Below are 22,778 nucleotides of genomic sequence, written 5' to 3'. Positions count from 1 at the left end.
TCTGCCCCTTCTCCAAATCCTTATTATGAAATCTTTCTCATTAGGATAAAACACAACATCAGATCCGACGAGTTCCCCAGCCAAGTGTTGAAGTGGTGTCCGAGATCCCCAAGGGCCAAGCCAAGTAACTGTAAGTTTTCATGTGAAATATGTTTGTTATACACATATAGCATACACTGTGCCCCACAATATACAGTATACCGCTACACGTTGTAGTCTGTTCTATAAGCACCATTGTTTTGTGGCGGCAGACAGAAAATAATCTGGAAGTGCCCCGCCCGAGACCAGGCTCTGACTGCTAGCACCACCATAGCCCCCATATATGGCTAAAAAATTATTGCTTTGGGTGTGGGGGGGGGGGGGGGGGTTTGTCACAATTTTCTACCGCACTGGGTGACACCAACCTCGGCCCTCAAGTTCCTCAACTTGCAAAGGCGGCCGCGTCACAGAGGAGATACCCAGTCCATCACCACCACTATCACTAGTCTAGACACTCAGTAACGGTTCGGTCACCTCTAGACTATCTGTAAGTAAGTCCCTTGTCGCTGGTGTGCACTGCAGGCTCGCTTTTCTAAAGGAAGTGGAACTGTCTGAATGGCTGTACAGTACAGTCAGAGTGGCATGTGAGTCTGTGACACATGTTGTGGCAATAATCATGTGTCTGCTGGCCTGCTGCCTGGACCAGTATCTGTACACGTATGTATGGCATAATTAATGGAATGACACATGACACGAGTGACACAGGTCTTTACCAGGCAGCCTGGTAACTCATGTCATGTCATGTGTGATGTGTCATTCCATTAATTATGCCATACATAGATGTATAGATACTGGTCCTGTACTCCTGTGAGGCTGTGGACCACTCCTGAGACTGCATGTGCTTACAGTCCCTAAATAAATAATACTGCAGTGATTAGCAACCGTATGACAGGCGTTTATCACCGATCCTCAGGACGACCGTCGCTTGGAAGAGCTTAAAGTGTAACTGCCATTTAATATTTTTTTTTGCTAAAGTGTAGGGCAAGTGATAAGTAACATTTTTAGAATATAGTTTATTTTGCCAAAACGTAAAATTTTAGTAGAAAACTGTGGCTGAAATGGCCCTTAGCAGCGTTCTCTGAAATGAGCGTTGCTAAGGGCCACCCGTCTTCTATTTGAAAAAGGGAGACGGGTTTGTACGGGAGCTGTGCTTCTGCCTCCTGTGCCCCCGCGGGGGCCACAGGCGTCTTAAAATCGAATGCTCCGGTACACTAACTAACCTGCCTTCCCTGCGATAATCACTCATGAAGACAGATGGACCTTAGCATTTCAGGGGGCCCAAGGAAATTCTTGCCCAGGGTCCAATCAATATTAAAGACGGCCCTGGCAGTAGGTTATGAATGGTTTGTTCTATAAACTTTGACATTTTACATTCTAATAGATAAAGAGTTTATCAATGAGTTACGTCTCTTGGCATGATCTTAAAGGGATTGTCCTGCCACTTATATTGATGACCTATCATCAAGATAGGTCATCAATATCTGATCTGCGGGGGTCTGATACCTTGCACCCCCGCTGATCAGCTGTTTGAAGAGGAATCGGCACTCAATGCGAGCGTTGCTTCCTATTCATTACACTGCCTGACGTCTCGGAAGTTATAGTGGTACACTACGCCACCGCTCCACAGGAGACAGCGTGTAGTGTAGTGAAGAGAAAGCAGTGCTTGCATAGTGTTCTGCCTCTTCTTCAAACAGCTGATTGGTGGGTGTGCTGGGTGTTGGACCCAATATAAATGGCAGGAGAACCCCTTTAACACTAGTCTAAACATCTGTTTTAAGAGCATCTTTACTCAATGACATTGATATTACCAGTTGTCACAAACTCAGCTGTCTGGGCTCCAGCGGCGCAATCTCCTGCTTTTGTGCAGCTGCACTGGGAGAGGCGCGCTACTAAGCCATGCCCCCTGGTGACAAGACAGCATCTTTAGCAACAGGATGCAATGCTCTGCTTATCCCTGTAGCGGGCATGTTCTGGAAGAGATAGCAGTGGGCTCAGCTGCTCTATTCCTATGTGCTAGTGTTTCTGAGCCGAGTCATGACCTATCAGTTTCTGATCCTGGAACTCAATGCTCCATTTAAACCCCTTCCTGGCCATACAGTACTAGTGATAGTCTCTGACTCACTAACTGTGTTTCTGTGCTTGTTCCTCTGACCCAGGCTTGTCTTCTGACCACTCTCTGTTTCTCGTTTGCTACTGCATTGTCTGTCTGGTTCTGATCTCAGCTTGTCTTCTGACCACTCTCTGTCTCTCATTTGGTATTGTATAGCCTGCCTAGTTCTGACCTATTTACATTCAAACTTGTTTTTGTGTTTTGTCTCTTGGTGTTTGTCTCTGCACGTAAGTAGCGCAGTGGCTGTCAACCAGTTGCGGTCTTGCTACCTAGGGCTTGTACTGCAAGTAGGCCATGGCTTACTGTAAATTTTCCAATATGAACAACAAATATATCAAATAATAGTGAGTCTTTAGCTTTAAAGAACAGGAAGTATTAGAAGATTTATTAGAAAGTCATAGAAGCAACTCCAGGGAAGAAGTCAACCCTGCATCTTAGCTCATAACAAAAGCAGATACAATGACAAATCAGTGGTTTGGTAACAAAACACCTTAAATGCTTTAAGTTCAGAGTCCTAGGATCAATTGAACCTTAAAGTGGATTTAAGGTCTAAACAGAGATCTGCTACCCAGAAATAGTGCAGCTGTATGGGGACGAGGAAATGCCGATCCCTCATTCTCATACTATGAAGGAAATTGGTGCATGAAAATTGCAGCCTACTATCAGAAAGGAATGCTACCTTTCCAACAATCAGTGTACATTGCAGCATGTAAACCCGCCTCTAGTTTCTCTACATGTCTGGCTGATCATAGGTGCCATATTGTGGCTGTTTCTGTAATTTAATGTATTTATACAATGTTATTCAAATATTCCAGTCAGCGCTAATATTCGCTTACTGATTGAACAAGTATTTTAAATGTTTATTGCGGTAGTAAAGGTCAAGGCTCATGTGCCACAAGTGAGATTTTTTAGATCATTCTCAAGCCACTAGGAGATCCAAGAATAGATAAATGTGTCAAAAGGCCCAGTATCTTAGATTTCAAATTACTGCAATTTTCTTGGTACAATATTTGCAACATATTACTCGTTTGAAGATGGGTGGTGGGGCAGCATGAGAAGTTGAACTTCCAGGTTCTGTGTGTTTGAAATTACATCAAGAAGACAGATCACAGCTATTTACTATCTGGCAGTCAGTCATCTTTCCCCTGGTGCAGCCATTCAATGAACCTATCTTCAAGTAATTACCCCACTTACTAATTAGGGAAAATGTGTGGGAAATTTATCAAGACCGGTAAAAAGGAAAACTAGCCTAGTTCCCCACAGCAACCAATCAAATTCCACCTTTCATTTTTCAAAGCTCCTTTGACAAATGAAAGGATCAATCTGATTGGTTGCTATGGGCAATGAAGCCAGTTTCCGATAAATCTGTCACACATTTTCCCTAATTGGTAAGAGGGGTAGTTACTAGAGTGAATAAAAGGTTGTATCAAGGGAAAGATGACTAGCTGTCAGATGTCACTTGGAGATTACCCTTTTCCAACCGTCCATAAGGCAAAACTCACATCCCTATTTTTGCTCCGCATTTTTTGCGGATTGCACACGGACCCATTCATTTCTATGGGTCATAGTAACATAGTATATAAGGCCGAAAAAAGACATTTGTCCATCCAGTTCGGCCTGCAAGTTGATGCAGAAGAAGGCAAAAAAAAAAACCTGTGAGGTAGAAGGCAATTTTCCCGAATTAAGGGGAAAACAATTCCTTCCTGACTCCAATCAGGCAATCAGAATAACTCCCTGGATCAACGACTCATCTCTAGTAGCTATAGCCTGTAATATTATTACACTCCAGAAATACATCCAGGGCCCTCTTGAACTCTTTTAGTGAACTCACCATCACCACCTCCTCAGGCAGAGAGTTCCATAGTCTCACTGCTCTTACCGTAAAGAATCCTTTTCTATGTTTGTGTACAAACCTTCTTTCCTCCAGACACAAAGGATGTCCCCTCGTCACAGTCACAGTCCTGGGGATAAATAGATGATGGGAGAGATCTCTGTACTGACGCCTGATATATTTATACATAGTAATTAGTTCTCCCCTCAGTCGTCTTTTTTCTAAAGTGAATAACCCTAATTTTGATAATCTTTTAGGGTACTGTAGTCCCCACATTCTAGTTATTACTTTAGTTGCCCTCCTCTGGACCTTCTCCAGCTCTGCTACAGTATGTCTGCCTTGTTCAAGATAATGCACCTGGGGCGTAAAAACCCAAGAGCAGAATATAAAATCAGTGATACAGTCCTAACCTCAGTATCTGAGGAAAGGGATTTAGGGGTCATTATTTCAGAAGACTTAAAGGTAGGCAGACAATGTCATAGAGCAGCAGGAAATGCTGGCAGAATGCTTGGGTGTATAGGGAGAGGCATTACCAGTAGAAAGAGGGAGGTGCTCATGCCGCTCTACAGAGCACTAGTGAGACCTCATTTGGAGTATTGTGCGCAGTACTGGAGACCATATCTCCAGAAGGATATTGATACTTTGGAGAGAGTTCAGAGAAGAGCTACTAAACTAGTACATGGATTGCAGGATAAAACTTACCAGGAAAGATTAAAGGACCTTAACATGTATAGCTTGGAAGAAAGACGAGACAGAGGGGATATGATAGAAACCTGTAAATACATAAAGGGAATCAACAAGGTAAAAGAGGAGAGAATATTTAAAAGAAGAAAAACTGCTACAAGAGGACATCGTTTTAAATTAGAGGGGCAAAGGTTTAAAAGTAATATCAGGAATTATTACTTTACTGAGAGAGTAGTGGATGCATGGAATAGCCTTCCTGCAGAAGTGGTAGCTGCAAATACAGTGAAGGAGTTTAAGCATGCATGGGATAGGCATAAGGCCATCCTTCATATAAGATAGGGTCAGGGGCTATTCATAGTATTCAGTATATTGGGCATACTAGATGGGCCAAATGGTTCTTATCTGCCGACACATTCTATGTTTCTATGTTCACAGGAGCCCAGAACTGTACACAGTACTGACTAGTGATTTGTAAAGTTCTCATCTATGTTCTCATCATGGGCATCTATGCACCTTTTGATGCAACCCATTATCTTATTGTCCTTGGCAGCAGCTGCCTGACACTGGTAGTTACAGCTTAGTTTGCTGTTCACTAAGATTCCTAGGTCCTTTTCCATGTCAGTGTTACCCAGTGTTTTACCATTTAGTATGTACGGGTGATTTGCATTATTCCTTCCAATGTGCATAACCTTACATTTGTCAGTGTTACATAGAAACATAGAATGTGTCGGCAGATAAGAACTATTTGGCCCATCTAGTCTGTCCAAGGTGTTAAACCTCATCTGCCACTTATCTGCCCAAGCCTCCAATCTATCCAGATCCATCTGTAGCAGTATACTGTCCTATTCTTATTTACTTTACACAGCTTAGTGTCATCTGCAAAAAATGATATTTTACTTTGCAAGCCTTCTACAAGATCATTAATAAATATATTGAAGAGAATAGGGCCCAATACTGACCCCTGAGGTACTCCACTAGTGACAGTGACCCAATCTGAGTATGTACCATTAATAATCACCCTCTGTTTTCTATCATTGAGCCAGTTACTTACCCACATACAGACATTTTCTCCCAGTCCAAGCATTCTCATTTTATATACTAACCTTTTATGTGGTACAGTGTCAAATGCTTTGGAAAAGTCCAGATATACGACAAACATTGATTCGCTGCTGTCAAGTCTAGAATTTACCTCCTCATAGAAACTGATTAAATTAGTTTGACATGACCGATCCCTCATGAAGCCATGCTGAATTGCTGATATGGCGCTATTTGCTTATTTTCAGTGAGGTGCATCAAGGTAGCTGAAAACCTTCAAACAGTTTACCCACGACCGATGTTAAACTTACCGGCCTATAGTTTCCAGGCTCTGTTTTTGGACCCTTTTTGAATATTGCCACCACATTTGCGATGCGCCAGTCCTGCGGGACACACCCTGTCAGTATAGAGTCCTTAAAGGGGTTATCCCATCATAATGATCACTGTTAAATCTGTTAATGATTTGACAGTGATCATTTTTGTAAATATACTTTATTAACAAATTCCCACCGATTAGGAGAAAATTCATCCCCACTTACCTTATTGTTGTGACTCGGTCTCCCCTGGTTACGACCACCGCTCTTCCGCAAAATCCCGATGGTCGCGCTTGCCCAGAAGACTTCTTCTTTTCTCCCGGCCGGGCCACTCGCTGTCCTGAACGCGCACGCTGCCGCTCATGCGCGACGGTGACTTCTTCCCGGCCAGAATAGTACAGAGCTGCGAATGCGCACGCCGGCTCTGTACTATACTGGCCAGAAATAAGTCACATTGCGCATGCGCGGCAGCGTGCGCGTTCAGTCCAGCGCGCGGCCCGGCCGGGAGAAGACTTCAATCAAGATGAAGCCCGCCCCCAGAAAGAATCCAGGAAGTGAACGCGCGGTGGCAGCAGGTAAGTATGAAACTGCTAAGTGGGATAACCCTTTTAAATATCAGAAATAAGGGTCTGGCTATGACATTACTTAATTCTCTTTGGATACGGGGGTGTATGCCATCCGGTCCTGGCGATTTGTCTATTTTAATATTTTTAAGATGCCGCTGTACTTCTCCCTGGGTCAGACAGGACACTTTTAATGGGGAATTAACTTTTACATTCAGCATTTCATCTGACAGTTTATTTTCTTCAGTAAATACAGTGGAGACAAAAATATTTAATAGCTTTGCTTTCTCCTCATCACTCTCTGCAACTCCCCCCTCATTACTCTGTAAAGGGCCGGCACCTTCAGATTTATACTTTTTACCATTTATATAATTGAGGAACATTTTAGGGTTAGTTTTGCTCTCTTTGGCAACTAATCTCTCTGTGTTTAGTTTGGCTGCTTTTATTTGTTTTTTACATATTCTATTTTATTCCTTATAATTTTTCAGTGCTTTCTCGTTACCCTCCTGTTTTAGTGATTTAAATGCTTTCTTTTTGTCATTTATTGCTTTTTTTGGAGTTCTATTTATCCACATTGGTTTCTTCTAGTTCCTTAACCTTTTATCCCCATAAGGTATGTACCTCTTACAATTAGAGTTTAGGATGCTTTTAAAAATATCCCATTTTGTGGTTGTATTTTTATTTTTGAGGACTTTGTCCCAGTTAGTTAGGCCTATGGCCTCTCTTAGTTGGCTAAATTTAGCTTTTTTGAAGTTTGGTATTTTTGTTCCTCCCTGAATAATCACTCTTTTGAATGAAAACTGGAAGGTTATTACTTTATGGTCAATATTTCCCAGGTGTCCCCCAACCTGCACTTCTGTTGTTCTGTCAGGTCTATTGGTTAATCCTAAGTCCAGTATGGCCGTCCCTCTATTCGGGTCCTGAACCAGTTGGGAAAGGTAATTGTCTTTGGTTATTGCCAAGAACCTGTTTCCTTAATGAGATATACAGGTCTGCTAGAAAAAAAATGTCACACCGGTGTCATCCGTATTTTTTGTGGATACAAGTTTTGCAGACCACAACATACATAAGGTCATGTGAATGAACCCTTACAAACACACAGAACCAGGAAGAAAAACTTTTAATGCTGACCCCATCTTTAAACAAGTACTATGTCACAAATATTGTACCAAGCATATTGGCGTAATTTGATATCTAAGATACTGGGCTTTTTCAACACATTTGTTCATTCTTCGATCTTCTGGTGACTTAAGTAAGATCTCAAATTTGTGGAATATGTGCATTGATCAACATCCACCTCCTCTCTGCTGCAAGAAAAGCTAGGATTCTGCCACATCAAGTACGACTTTTCAAGTAGACTTACAAAGTCATTACATGACGAATTCTATGAAAACATTGGCTGAAATATGTTCTGAATCAAGGAATAAAGAAAAAAGTCCATAAATACGCACAATGTGAAGTCAGCCATCCTTCAAGGCACTGTTTGCTTTCTGAGGTGTTAAGCATTTTGTAGTCATATGATCAAAAACACTTTGGTAATGGCTCATTTAAAATCTACAATCACAGTCTAATGATAAATCACATGCTCGGAGTAGCGTTAAGATCTCTTGAGCTGTATACATGGAAAGTAACTATTCAGTCTTCCTTACTTTGTGAAAATATGTAACATTCTTTATGCAGTTTGATAAATTGACTCACTGTGAAAGGAATTTTATCATATGGTAAAAATAGTCTAATTTCCATCAACCACATATAGTAACACATAAAATATACCAAACATTGGGCTTCAAGAGCAACCATGTCATTTCAACTTTTCTTTACATACAATATCTCCACTAGAAACCAGCACCAAAATTTATTTTACAACTACAGCTTTTCTATACCTTTGTATTACCATATAATAGGTGGAACATATACTGTAGATGATAATGTGTAACTGTCGTGCAAGTGACTGTAGTGAATTTAGCTTTGGGCTGATCTGAGCAGACACATACTGTGGCGGTCATTAACCCTTGCAGACCTATTTTGGCACATCAATCTCCCATTTCTTTATGTTCACATTCTGAAACCCACAACTTATTTTATTTTGACATGGATGTAGTTGCATGTGGGCTTCTTTTTTTACAGGAAGTTTTGTATCTTTCAATGGCACCATTTTGGGATTCGTCTAACTTATTGACTAAATCTGATTAGCTCTTTCTAGTGAGAATAATAAAAAAACTAATTATAGCATTTTTGTTTTTGCTTTTCAAATATTCTGCCATTACCCTGGCAGCATAATTAACAAGTCATGTTTACAATTATGCAAATACAATTTGTTTTATTACTTCTTAAAATAATTTCTCTTTTACAACAAAATAATTGTTTTTGTTTTATCATATTCTGAGAGCTATAACTTTTAAATTTTTCTTTAAATTTTTGGAGATAAGCTGTAAGATGACTGATCACTTTTTATAAAAAATTTTTGGAGGCAAGATGACCAAAAGACAGCCATTCTGGCATTGTTTTAGGGAATTGTTAGATAACTAATGAGTACATTTTATAGTTTGGGTTGTTATGACACGGCAGTACCAATAATATATAGATGTTTATTAATTTTTGTGGATTTTTTTTTCATTTTTTTAATATTTTATATTTCAATATTCATTGATATAATGCTCTGCAATATTTCTCTATTGCATTTAGGTATGAGCGAATCGACTTCGGATGAACCATATGAAGTCGATTCGCATAATACTTTGTTTGAATACTGTACAGTGCGAGCTTCCGTACCGTATTAGAATGTATTGTCTCCTATGAACCGAAGTTATTACTTTGCGAAGATTATGCATAGTAACTTCATAAATCAATTTCTACTGTAAAATTTTTTTTCCTGAACTCGGATTCGGTTCCAAGGTACCACTTTGAACTGAACCCGAGTTCAGGAATTCGTTTTTTATAGTAGAAATTGATTTATGAAGTTATTATGCGAAGTCTCACAATACTTTGCAAAGTAATAACTTCGGCTCATAGGAGCCAATACTTTCTAATATTGTACGGAGCTCGCTCCGTACAGTATTTAAACAAAGTATTATGCGAATCGACTTCGGGTGCTTTATCCGAAGTCAATTTGCTCATCCCAAATTATATTGTATTAGGTAGAGGTGGGACAACGAATCCGTCGAATCCACGAATCCCTCAAATCTTGTTGGATTCGAGGGATTCGTGGACTCGAATCCTGACCTCATTTACTAAATTCGAATCCGACGAATCCATGACAGCAGGGGCCTGTGCAGTCCCTGTATTCTAATGCACCGGCCCCGCTCACTGTAGTATAATCTTAGGATCTAACCTGCATTGTTAGGATATAATAATCCATCTGTATTACTTACATTACAACATTAAGTTCCGTAGCAGAGAGGAGGGAGGAGGCAGGCCGGGAGGACGGGCGGGCAGCGCGTCACTCACTACGTCACGTGCCTGCGCCGCCCACTTTATGAATGAAGCAGGTGGCACGGGCGCGTGACGTAGTGAGTGACGCGTCGCCCGTCCCTCCTCCCGGCCTGCCTCCTCCCTCCTCTCTGCTATGGAACTTAATGTTGTAATGTAAGTAATACAGATGGATTATTATATCTTAACAATGCAGGTTAGATCATAAGATTATACTACAGTGAGCGGGGCCGGTGCATTTGAATACAGGGACTGCACCGGTCCCTGCTGTCATTCCTAATCCAGATGCCGGCCCCCAGCCCCTGTATTGGGGGGTCATTCACACTGCAGGGACACTGTTATGGGGGGGATCTGTGGATGGCACATAGCATAATATGCTAAAGATGTGTCATCCACAGATCCCCCATCACAGTAACATCCAGAGATCCCCCATAACAGTGCCATCCAGAGATCCCCCATAACAGTGCCATCCAGAGATCCCCCATAACATTGCCATCCACAGATCCCCCATAACAGTGCCATCCACAGATCCCCCATAACAGTGCCATCCACAGATCCCCTATAACAGTGCCATCCAGAGATCCCCATAACAGTGCAATCCACAGATCCCCCATAACAGTGCCATCCACAGATCCCCCCATAACAGTGCCATCCACAGATCCTCCCCCATAGCAGTGTCATCCACAGATCTCCTCCATAAGTGTTTGGATCACTTTATTTCTTACACCGTTCACACAATTCTTATGTACAGGATTCGTAGGATTCGAGATTCGAAAGATTCGATAGATTCGAGAACCGTTTCAGGTTCGGATTAGAAAAAAATTGGATTCGTCCCACCTCTAGTATTAGGGCTGTCAGCATGGTGCTGACAGCCCCCCTATTAGGCTCTGCCTCTGGAAGGACCTAATAGGTGTACTAGTATGGAAGACTTGAGGGCTGTTAGCCATAATGACTCATTGGCAACCTGCAATTTCATTGTGGGAGGTGTTTGAGGGAGGAACTAATGACCACAGGATCTGAAGGCCCATTTACACTGACCAAACATTGGGCAGATAATCGCTAACAAGTGTTTGTAGGAACGTTCATTAGTGATTATCTGCTGGTGTAATGGTGCCGCTGATTACCCAATGAACAAGCAAAACACAAATTCATCGGGTAATTGGATTTTTCATATGGTCACTTATATTATGGTTTGCTGGCAGCAGATCGTGACGTCTAAATATAACTCTGCCGCCAGCAAACAATGATTCTGTATGGGGACAAGCAAAGGTATTAGTAATCGCACTTCCCCATATTGTGGAGGAGATCACTGCATGTAATTGCAGTGCTCTCAGTCACTGATGAGCAGGCGATTGTTGGGAAGGAATGCTTCCCATTGAGCAGTGTAAACGGGCCTAAAGCGGTTAAATTGCCCTTGCCTCAGAGTATCAACTGTATTGGATGATACCCACTGCCGACACCATAGGCTTAGCTTCTGAAGCCCTGCCATCACTGTGCTGTACATATATGGAGGGTTGAAGGAACTTGAAGAGGTATGTGAAGAGGTAAAATAAAATGACTACTGCCTCCAGTAGAAGAGGGAACTCTTTCTATGAGACACAACAGACATCCATACTGTAAAAATGACTCTCACACTGCCAGACCCACCCCATCCATCATGCATTATATGGTCAACTATGACCATACAACTGCAGTGTCTCCTTGTGACAAAAGCCAGTCTCTGAGGGGGTTAGAAAATCGTCTGATCACTGTGCTGAATTCTATTTAAAAAGAGGTTGTCCATCAGGCCCCACCCCTACACTCTCTTATGAGTCTCTGGAGGTAGTGACAATCAGCTCTGGTCATATTCTAGGACAGGTTGCTGTTGGCCTTTTTAAATAATTTCTGGAGAACCCATGTAAATACTTTAGAGTTAACAATAAAAACTGATAGCTATAAATGCTAGGTACTGTTACACGATGACATCAGCTATAGAAACACTGCATGGAGAACATTACAGGTGTCTGAACAAATTAGTCTAAAGTTGATCAAAATGGATGATTTCAACCACAACAAATGTTCAGTGAGAGAAACTTAACAATGAATGATTGTGTTAGCAGAACGATGATAGACCATCACAAAGGGGTTGTCCAGGTTCAGAGCTCAACCTGGTCATAAGCTCCCCTTCACTCATTTACCATGTATGAGTGGAGCATAGGAGCATTTCTAGCTCTGATACTCCACCTTGCCATATGCTGGATACCGCAGGACAAAGGCTATTTGTTTACTGCCGATGACGTACCCAGCTTTTTCTCAGTAGGCTAGGCTGAGGCATCTGCCTAGCAGCAATCCCGCTGATGTCTCCGGCACTAATGGGTAGTCTTTTGTGCTGCCCTAGCCTGTGAAGCCTGGTAATGGCCAACCAACAGAATCATCAATCATGACATGCATGCTGTTAATTGGGTGTAATTGACTCATTTAATGAAAGGGAGGAGGTGTTCAAATTAATAGCAGTGTGGAGTTCAATTAGTCAGGTCATTCATTCTATGAAGAAACAGGTGTCAATTATGGCTCTTATTTAAAGAAAGAGGGCAGTGAGTAAAATGGATCATTCCAGACATTGTACGGAAGAAGTAAGAACTTTGATCAAGAAGTTGATTGGAGAGGGTAAAACATATAAAGAAGTGCAGGAAATAATTGGCTGCTCAGCTAAAATGATCTCCAGTGCTTTAAAATGGCAAACAAAACCCAAAACACATGGTAGGAAAATAACTACTACCATCCATGTAGATCATAGAATAACAACAATGGCAAAGAAGCATTCAATGATCAGCCTCAGGGAAATCCAAAATCTTCAGTTATCTCTGAGTAGACACCTATGCCAAGCCAAACTGCAAGAAACCCTCGTAAAATACCATTGCTGAGACATGTGTTGAAAAGGTTACAGTTTGCCAAAGAACACATTGACTGACCTAAAGAGAAGTGGTGCAACATTCTATGGACAGATGAGAATGGAATATCTGTACGCAGGTGTCAGATGTTAGTAGACTCCATGCCACGCAGATATAAAGCAGTTATCAGAAATAAAGGTTATACAACTAAATATTAGCTCAGTGAGTAACAGAAAAGCTAAATCTTTACACACATTTCAGTGTATAGTGGAAATTTTCGAGACTGTAACTGAAAAGGCAAACACTGCTATTTTTTTGAACAGCTTATTATTCATTTTTCTTCATTTTCAGTTTAAAAATGTATATTTTGTTCACCTTTTCATTTGAAATTAAATCTGCAGTGTTTCCAGTGCCTTTGCGTATATGGAAAGAAATGTCATAATGAGGAATGAGCTTTTCTTAGTGATTTTAAACACACTGCTGATATTTTGCACATAACTGTATGTTTATCTATCTCGTTCCTGTCACCAGTATTGGGCTGTTCTTTATTTGCATTTCATGAATGTTGATGAAGTTAAATGGTGTGTTCTTTTTAAAATACAGGGTTTCGAATGTAATTATAGTGCATCATATATGTGTCATCTTTAATGAATATAAGGCATCATCATTCCAACAGCATTTACTAAGGATATTTAGTAATCTCACCTCATTTTTGGTAGTGGAAAAGTAATTTTTGCATATTTTGGAGACAGTTGGATTTTTTTTCCCTATTATTTAAATTTGTATTATACTTTACTGGTTGGTAAGTTACATTTAATTCTTGACCTGTCAGTATGGCCTTGCTATATAAACAGCATGCAGTATAGCATATGGTACTTGGGGAAGGAATTTATTAGATCATTCCAGAAGCAAGTGTTTGATGAATGTGTCTGCAAGGAGTTTAAATCTTTGGTACAAGACCCCACAGCTGCAAATAATATTTCTTTGTGACGATCTACAAGACTGCACTGTATTCTTTTATTGCTCCATAGCAATATGCTCTGTGCTGTTTCTAACACAAGCGTTAGTGCCATGTATCACAGTAGCAAAACTGATATATATATATATATATATATATATATATATATATAAAAGATAAACTTTGTGCTTCAATGGTTGCTTCATATATAGACACACTAGACCCAAATGTCTCCTTCATATTGTACAAGAAACTCTGAGTCTGCCTACTATTTTTAAAGCTTAGCTTTTCCATATCTCCATCAGCTACATTTTGCAGCATCTACATAGTACAGTTTTTTTCCATTAAAACTTGCCTTGACATGTTTCTGGGATGAAAGTAAAACCACTGTAGACATCTGGTTTATGTATATTTGCAGACATAATAATAACAAATATTCTATTGGGGTGGTTCTACAGATGTCGGTCTCATTCTCATGTTTTACTTTAGTGTTCAGATCTCTAATATATTTCATTGGCACTGTATATTAAACATTATGCCCTACATACTCTACAAGTGTATAGCAAAGTTCCTATTAAACCTACAGCAGTCTCCTTGAAAGACATCTTTCTATTCTGTGTAGGCAGTAGCCTTCCCCTCAAAGATAAATGAATAATTTCCTCACTGGATCGAACAAAACCAGTAAACTGATTACAGAATATCCTTTTTTTTTGTTTTGCAGACACCCATTTCCTTTTGTGTATTTTTTGGGTTGCTAACAGTTTTCCTTTAAGATATTAATCTGTTTGCACATAGTTTTACCTTACTAGACCAATTCATTCCAGTAGCCAGTAATCATTACTCACCTTACCCTGTTCCAGCCCTGGGTCCTCGCTGATAGTCAATATAACTAACCTTTTCTCTGCTCTAGTGGTGCCTCTGCCAACAGCTTCAACAGTCCTCCTCTTCTCTGCTATTCGTCTCTGGTTGTCTCAGCTCCTCGAACCTCCTTCTGTTGTCAGTCTTGTTGGGCTATTTAAAAGGGGCAATGGCTTCACTAACTTGCCTGCCAATTAAGATATTTTCTTGTACTGGCTCTAATATCTGCAATGTCCTTGAACTTGATTTTGATCCTGGCATTGGCCTTGTTCCACGATTTCACTCCCATCTCGCACCTTAGATAGTTGACCTGGTCCCCGTTGTTCTACTCCTGGTTCTGACCCCTTGACTACATTTTTGAATCTTCTATATCTTCCTCTTGCCTGTCACATCCTTGACTTCTATTTTGGTGACGACCTTTGATGCCTTCTGGACCATGTTACTGCTACTTCAGCAGTGCTGCCACCAATCATTGACTATTGTTAAGACCACCATCTGAGAATCTAAACAGGAAAGTCAATCCTTCATTTTGGAGGTTATGGGTAAAGAATGGGGATATTCTTTACACTTTAAATCCCAGTCTAGCTAGCATGAAACCGATTAGAGAATCCACATCTTCTGTGATAAACATAGAATTAATTGTCACATCCATATTAATTATCTTAATGTTTTAGACTTATCTAACCTATAAATTGCTTTTTTGTAGACAATTCTACATAATCTGAAATGTATATGTTTTACCATTTATATCAAACCTCTATGTTTTCAGAGGTGAGAAAATGTATGAAAGCCCCCTCTGTGTTAAAGCCATTGTCCAAGTTAATAAAAAACTTGGGCAGCAGCTGTAAATACAATAAAATAACAAAAAAGAGATATTTAGTATTTTCTTTCCTGCCACTTCCAGCTTCGCACTTCATTCTTTCAGTTCCTTCAGCTCTGATGTCATTTTCCTGGCTGCAGCAGTGACGTCCTGCACACACCAGGTCAACATGTGGAAAAATCACTGGTCCCTGTAGTATAGAGAAGTTGCTGCTGAGGCCGGTAAATGGTTGCAGCAGTGATATGGTGTGTACAGGATGTCACCATTGCAGCCAGGAAAACAAATATCTGTGGGAGTACCAGAGATTGGTGTAGAAAGAGGCTGGGAGAAAAGTGGTAAGTATATCTTCTTTTGTTATTTTATTACAGCTGCTGCCTGAGTTTCTTTTAACTTGGACAATCCCTTTGTAAAGCCATAAAACGGTGAATGCCTTTGGGGTTATTCCCACTATAAAAGGGAAGATCTGGATGTTTCCACACAGTACATGCAGTCCAGGCTTTAGGACTGCATTTGTGAAAGATCATAACCTTGGTTTGCTAAACATTTAAAATTATTAATGAAATGGTTCATTTGATTTGTCATTAAAACCAACACTTTGATGACTTCCTATACTACTGGTAAGCCATGCCTCTAAACCAAATGTTAGAATTGTGCTAACTTCTCATCAGTGAATTTTATTAAATGTGAAGAGTGACCCACTATTTGGACAATTTGTGTAATTCTCTATGATCATTTCATTGACCTGCATTCATCAGTTATCATAAATATGCTTTACTTAAAGGTGTACTAAACACAAAAAAATGCAAAAAAATAATTATCTATTATATCTATCAATCATATAAATCCCCAAACTTCTTTACTTCATCTCATCCTTTCTACTGGTCCTGTTTAGTTTCCATTACATTTAAAACTGAGAAATATGTAAGAAGAAAACTCCTCCTCCTTTCAGTTCTATGACAAGCAGTAAGACCAGTGGCTGAAGCAGGAGCCTCCCTGCTGTTTCCTGTCTGCAGTAGGGCAAAAAGATAGTTTAGCGTCACTGCCTTGGCAAACACCACCTCACAGTTGGTCTTCATTAAGAAATCAGCAATCTCTACACGATTTCTACAAGGCCATCGGTGTCAGAATCCTGCAGAACATGCTGCATATTTAATGAGGTCAATTATATTTATTGTTTACATTTAGCAGTCCTTTCTTGGTTTAGTGTTTTTAAAAAAATTACATATGTCCAAGCATACATTGCAGTGGACCGAGCCAGTTTGCAGTAAGCAATTGTTTTGCATGACAGCAATTTAATGGCTTAGGCTACTTTTACACTAGCGTTTCTATTTTCCGGTATTGAGATCCGTCATAGGGTCTCAATACCGGAAAAAAACACTAACGTTTTGTCCCCATTCACTGTCAATGGGGACGAAACGTAACTGAACAGAACGGAATGCTCCAAAATGCATTCCATTCCGTTTGGTTGCAAGTTTGCAGCGGGCCCCATTCACTTTAAAGGCAGGCGAACCTGGAATACCTTCAGGTCATATTTGCAGCCACCAAATACTTACTAGAAGTGCACAAATAGTCCCACAACACGGACAGTGACATACCAGATGTATTATTCGAATTTGCGATCTCCATTCATAATTTTTTTCAATGCAAAATATCGGCAATGTAATTTTCGCCTATGCGCATGCGCAAAATATGCGCGGCCTACTACAGCAATTGGGTTTCCACCAGACCTAAGTTGGATGCGATCAGAAAAGATGGTTGGCAACAATTTTCGCGACGTTGAAGAAGAATTTCTGATCACTGCAAGTAATTTGACATTAAAGCAGTGTATTTGATTACATTTCAAATGCATGTTATAACAATCGCTGTATATGCAGATCTAGTGTTTAAAAAAATCTCTAATGATGCGATTTATTTTTTCGCGGTACACACAACTTCACATTTTTTTAAGGTCTCATGAGATATTAGTGATTGGTGCACTAAGTATTGTTGTGAGAACTTGCCACTACAGTACAGGCCCCAATAAGCACACAACTTTGTAGGATTCTGTTGCTGGAGGTACATTAGGCGGTCACAGGATAAAAATGTAACTGTCGGCCAGTGCAGGCCACAAAAATTAGCCAATAGACATTCACCTGACAGCAAAGAACTTTGGATTCTGTGGCTGGAGGTACATTAGGCGGTCGCAGGATAAATATGTAACTGTTGGCCAGTACAGGCCTCAAAAATTAAGCATTCAACAGACATAAAAGGCCTTTTATGCCGCTGTATTTACCTAAGACAGGGACCATGATTTGTTCTGGGTGGTGGCGGATATTTGTGGGCTATCATGAGGAATTTCAATCAAACATGGTCGACTCGTCACATGTGTTAAATTCCTCCAAGATCCATTCCTCATTCATTTTTAGAATTGTGAGGTAGACCACACTGTCTTGAGCTAGGTGAGTGCGCTTATCGGTCACAATCCCCCTGCTGCGCTGAACGTCCTTTCGGACAGGACACTGGTCGAGGAGCAATGGCAAATTGTGCCAGCTCTGGCCACAGGTCAAGCCTGCACACCCAGTAGTCCAGTCATTCTGACAGCCTTCTGTGATGGTGGTAACATTTCCCACATTTTGTGTTTGTACCGGGGGTCTAAGTACTTTGCTACCCAGTACTGGTCCTTGCCCTTTATGATTTTTATACGGAGTCCCTCTTCAAACACTGGAGCATGAAGGCCCCCATTTGCACTAAACTGGAAGTGGTGGAATGGCCTGGCTCCTGCTCATCATCCAAGATAATGTCGTCCTCATTCTCCTCCCCCCATCCACGGACAACACCAGGGATCCCAGAAACGTTTAAAGCATGCTCTTCTTGCTCCTCTTCCGCCCCAGCACCATCCTCCTCTGATTCCTCTTCAGACTCCTATTGTTGACTTGTCTCAGATGGAGTAGCCCCCTCTGGGAATTCATCCAGCATTGCGACTTCCTCATCTTCCTGCTCCTTTTCCTCGACGGCTTGATCAATGACACAACGCAATGCACGCGCCAGAAAGAAGGCGTAAGGTACGATGTCACTGTTGGCGCCCTGGCTGCGACTGACCAGTTTGGTGATCTCATCAAATGGCCGCAGAAGTCCGCATGCTTGGTACACGAGCAGCCACTGGCGCGGTGAAAAAAAAAAAAAGCTCCCCAGAACCTATCCTGCCGCAAAGTTCGTACAGGTAGTCATTAACTGCACGTTTCTGCTGGAGCAGCCTATCAATCATATACAAGGTGGAGTTCCATTGCGTTGGGCAGTCACAAATCAGACGTCTGACGGGCAGGTGGTGTCGCCGCTGATGTCAGCAAGGCGAGCCATGGCCGTGTAAGATCTTCTAAAATTGCCATTTTAGGAGATTTTCCTGGCCTGCCGCAAGAGGTCCTGGACCCTGGGGTATTTGGCAACGAATCGCTGCACGACTAAGTTCAGGACATGTGCCATGCACGGCACGTGTGTCATTTTGCTCTGTTTCAGCGCGCTCTGCGGATTAGCACCGTTGTCGCACACCACTTTACCAACTGTCAAATTGAGCGGGGTTAGCCACTGATCTGCCTGTGACCGCAAAGCTGAATGGAGTACAGGACCGATGTGGCTTTTGGCTTCCAGGCACAACAGATGCAGCACAGCATGGCAACGTCTCACCTGGCACGTCGAGTAGGTTCTGGGGAGTTTGGGGGGGGCGCAGCTGAAGAGACGGTAGCAGCGTAAAAGGAGGAGTCAGCCGAGGAGAAGAGGGAGAATGGAGTAGGAGGAGAAGAAGAGGCAGGCCTGCATGCAATCCATGGCGGTAACTCCAAATCTACACGGGTGCCACAGGTTGCATGCTTGACGGCCATCAAAAGGTTCACCCAGTGGGCAGTAAAAGTTATGTACCTTCCCTGCCTGTGTTTGCTAGACCACGTGTCTGTGGTCAAATGTATCTTAACACCGACACTGTGTGCCAGAGATACATTCACTTGCCGCTGAAAGTGGCCATATCGGTCTGGGATGCTCTTCTGTGAGAAATATTTCCTTCTGGGGGCCTTCCATTGCGGTGTTCCAATGGCCACAAATTTTCTAAAGGCCTCAGAGTCCACCAGTTTATATGGCAGTAGTTGGTGGGCTAGCATTTCTGACAAGCTAGCGGTCAGCCGTTGGGTAAGAGGGTTATCCGGCGTCATCATCTTTTTTTGCTCGAACATTTGGGGCAAGGAAGCCTGCCTTTTACCAGATGAACGCGACGACGGGACGGTGGAAGGTGGAGTGGAGGATGACTGGGAGGAGAGAGGAGAAGAAGAAAAGGCAGGACGGTGAGCGCAGGGATTGTGGCTTTGTCGGTTCTGACGGCGTTCTTTCTTAGGCAGTCGTCCCTAGGTGAGTTTTGGGCGTACTGCGACCTATGCATTGACAGCACAGGCTGCAGATGGCCACACAATTGTCAGCAGCGGACACATAAAAAAAAGCCCACACTGCGGAGCCATGTGCCGGCGTCCTGGGAGCATCAGATGTGACCGTGCATGGTGGATGTTTCGTTCCAGATACATTAGCAGTCTGCTTTTTGCCTCCTGTGCACTGTAAATTCTGGCTTCTCTGCTTCTCCTCCCTATCTGCTGCTCCGTCTCTCCCTCTGAACTCCCCTCCTCTTCCTCTCTTTTGGGCACCCACATGACGTCCATCGACACGTCATCATCGGATTCGTCACCTTTACCACCACTGACATTATAGATCTCGGAGTAGGCAGCAACAGCGGGGACCACCCTCCTTGGTCTGATCTGGGTACTTTCGTCAGACTGCTGGGTGGCGACCGTTGATACCTCCTCTTCCTGATCCGATGCCAAGAATGGCTGCGCATTGGTAAGGTCTGGGATTGGATGGGAAAATAATTTCTCTGACTCGAGCAGTGGGGATATGGTGGTGGTGGTGTCTTTGGGGGTGGACACAACAGAGAGTGAAGAGGGTGCAGATAGAGAGGATGAGGAGGGTGCAGAAGCGGAAGGCTGAGTGAGCCACTCAACCAAGTCTGGTGCGTCCTTTGACGTAATCGCACCTACCTTCTGCAACTTTCCACTTAGGTTTTGGCCTGGTGCACCTGCCCGACCCCTACCACCCCTGCGGAATGGCCTGCCTCTTCCTCTGACTGTCATTTTCAAAATGATTCTGTGACAAAAGTCCCTATAGAAGAGCAGTATTTGTGGAAGAAGGTATATCACACCCCTGCTTTAATCAGTTTTTTGGGCGGGCAACTGATAAATCACACCAGTAGAAATTAATCCAATAGTGTTTTTCACTCTGTGTAGATGTGGTAAAACGCAGCAAAAACACTGACAAATGCTGCACTACCTAAATGCACTATATAGAATGTATATTATTGGTATATAAAATCCCTGCTTAAATCAGTTTTTTTGGGGGGCAACTGGTAAATCACACCAGTATAAATTATTTCTTCAAATAGTGTTTTTCACTCTGTGTAGATGCGGCAACGAAGCAAAACCGCAGACAAATGTTAAAAGGACTTTTGTGGCCCTATTAGCTAGAGATTTGTGTCCCTAACAGTCTGTCCCTACTCCACACAGCAATCTCTCCCTACACTGGCAAAAGACTGAATGTAAAATGACGCCCAGATCAGGTTTATTTATAAGGTAGGGGGTATATCCATGTGATGAAACATCTCAATTGGCTGTTCTGTACCACCTGATGGATGTGTCAAGGGTCAAAGTTCTTAACAATGTAAAAGAATATGGTGGGCGCGAATATCGTCATATGTTCGCATGTTCAATGGGGACTTTGACACAATCTGACCCAATAGAAAACGGATCCGTTCCCCATTGACTTTCAGTGGAGTTCACAACGGATCCATTTTGGCTATGTTAAAGATAATCCAACCGGATCCGTTCATAAAGGATGCAGATGGTTGTATTACCAGTAACATAAGACTTTTTGCTGAGCCCTGCCGGATCCAGCAAAAACGCTAGTGTGAAAGTAACCTTACTGTAATGCTTCTGGTCCTTAGATATGTTCAGATTTGGTTTTGGTGATCAGTATGCTGTTAGCCCCAGGTGTAAGGTGTGGTGTTTTCCTGGAGTAACGCTGACAAGCTAGGCCTAACAGGAAAGTTCCCCACTAGACAATGGGATGTTAAGTATACCACAATATAAACCATGAAAAGGGATTTAGGGATTTTAGTGGTATTGCAATGTAAACCATAGAATGTTTTACAACAAGAAATGTTATACTATCTTTTCTTAGCAATTTTATAAATGTGATACACAGAAAAACACCAAAATATGGGGTTGTAGCTTTTTAATAAAGCATTTGTAGTAAATATCTTACATGTAATTTATTGTGTAAAGCTGGACATAGTAATGAGGAAACTATGGTTTTAAGCTCTTGATAGCTTCTATAGCGTTTATGCCTCAGTGAACGCTCATCACGAGCTTAGCTTAACATCATGTTGGATCTATTAAATTTGTTTGCCAGCCACTATAAATTTTATTTGTGGAGCATTTATGAGGAATGGTGTACTTTTTATAAAGGACATCCATATAAAGTTATTGTGTCTTGTCTCGATAGTAAATTTTCTTAAGCATTTAATACATGGCTTTGCCTACTAACATTATTCCCAACTGCAGTAAATGTGAAAGCTACTATTTGTCTTAAAAAGTTAATTGGGGACAAAAATTATTGTCAATTTTTTTTTGACAAGAAACTTGATTTGTTACAAATTAATTAATCAGGAATCGCTATGTGAAAACCGTATCAATCAATGGGAACGTTTTAAATGGCCACTTAGAATTGCACCCGTCTGATGGCTGTTAAAAATGTATTTGCAATATGGTCTTTTGGGTTTAAAAAAAAACACTCATCTCATCCACATGAAGGACCTCCACGGAATGTGATGATGTCACCACATGCTCCCAACGTGATCATGTGGTGACGTCATCACACTCAGCACAGGTCCTTCGGCAGGTCTTATTCAATCAAGAGAGGAGCGGACTGTTCGAGCATGTGGATGAGGTGAGTGATTTTTTTCTTCCTTTTTTTCTAAGACCACTCCAGTTGCCATTTTACGAAAAATGATTGGTTAACACAAGGCACGAGGAAATTTGGCTAAGTTTAGAACCAAATTTTTGTTCAAATTAGGACAAAATTCCACTTTGGGTGCTTTGCTTCTCTCAAACTACTTACTTTACCTACTGTAAAATGATAACTGGATCAAATTATGCCCGCATTACAAAAGTTTTAAATAATATAACAGTTTTTTATATTTCTG

General features: G+C 41.6%; 1 protein-coding gene and 1 long non-coding RNA gene across 2 annotated transcripts in view; both read left to right on the top strand.

Annotated features, from left to right (window-relative positions):
* Positions 1-22,778, top strand: part of PDGFC (platelet derived growth factor C) — a 308,542-nt gene that overhangs the window by 94,440 nt on the left and 191,324 nt on the right. The window lies entirely within an intron of this gene.
* LOC120990069 lies at positions 12,456-21,725 on the top strand. Its single transcript, XR_005776365.1, has 3 exons — positions 12,456-12,578; positions 14,456-14,458; positions 21,715-21,725. It is a non-coding gene; the product is annotated as an uncharacterized LOC120990069 (long non-coding RNA).

Source organism: Bufo bufo, chromosome 2, assembly GCF_905171765.1.
Source record: "Bufo bufo chromosome 2, aBufBuf1.1, whole genome shotgun sequence".
NCBI lineage: Eukaryota > Metazoa > Chordata > Amphibia > Anura > Bufonidae > Bufo > Bufo bufo.
This window is presented reverse-complemented; position numbering and strand designations above follow the sequence as displayed.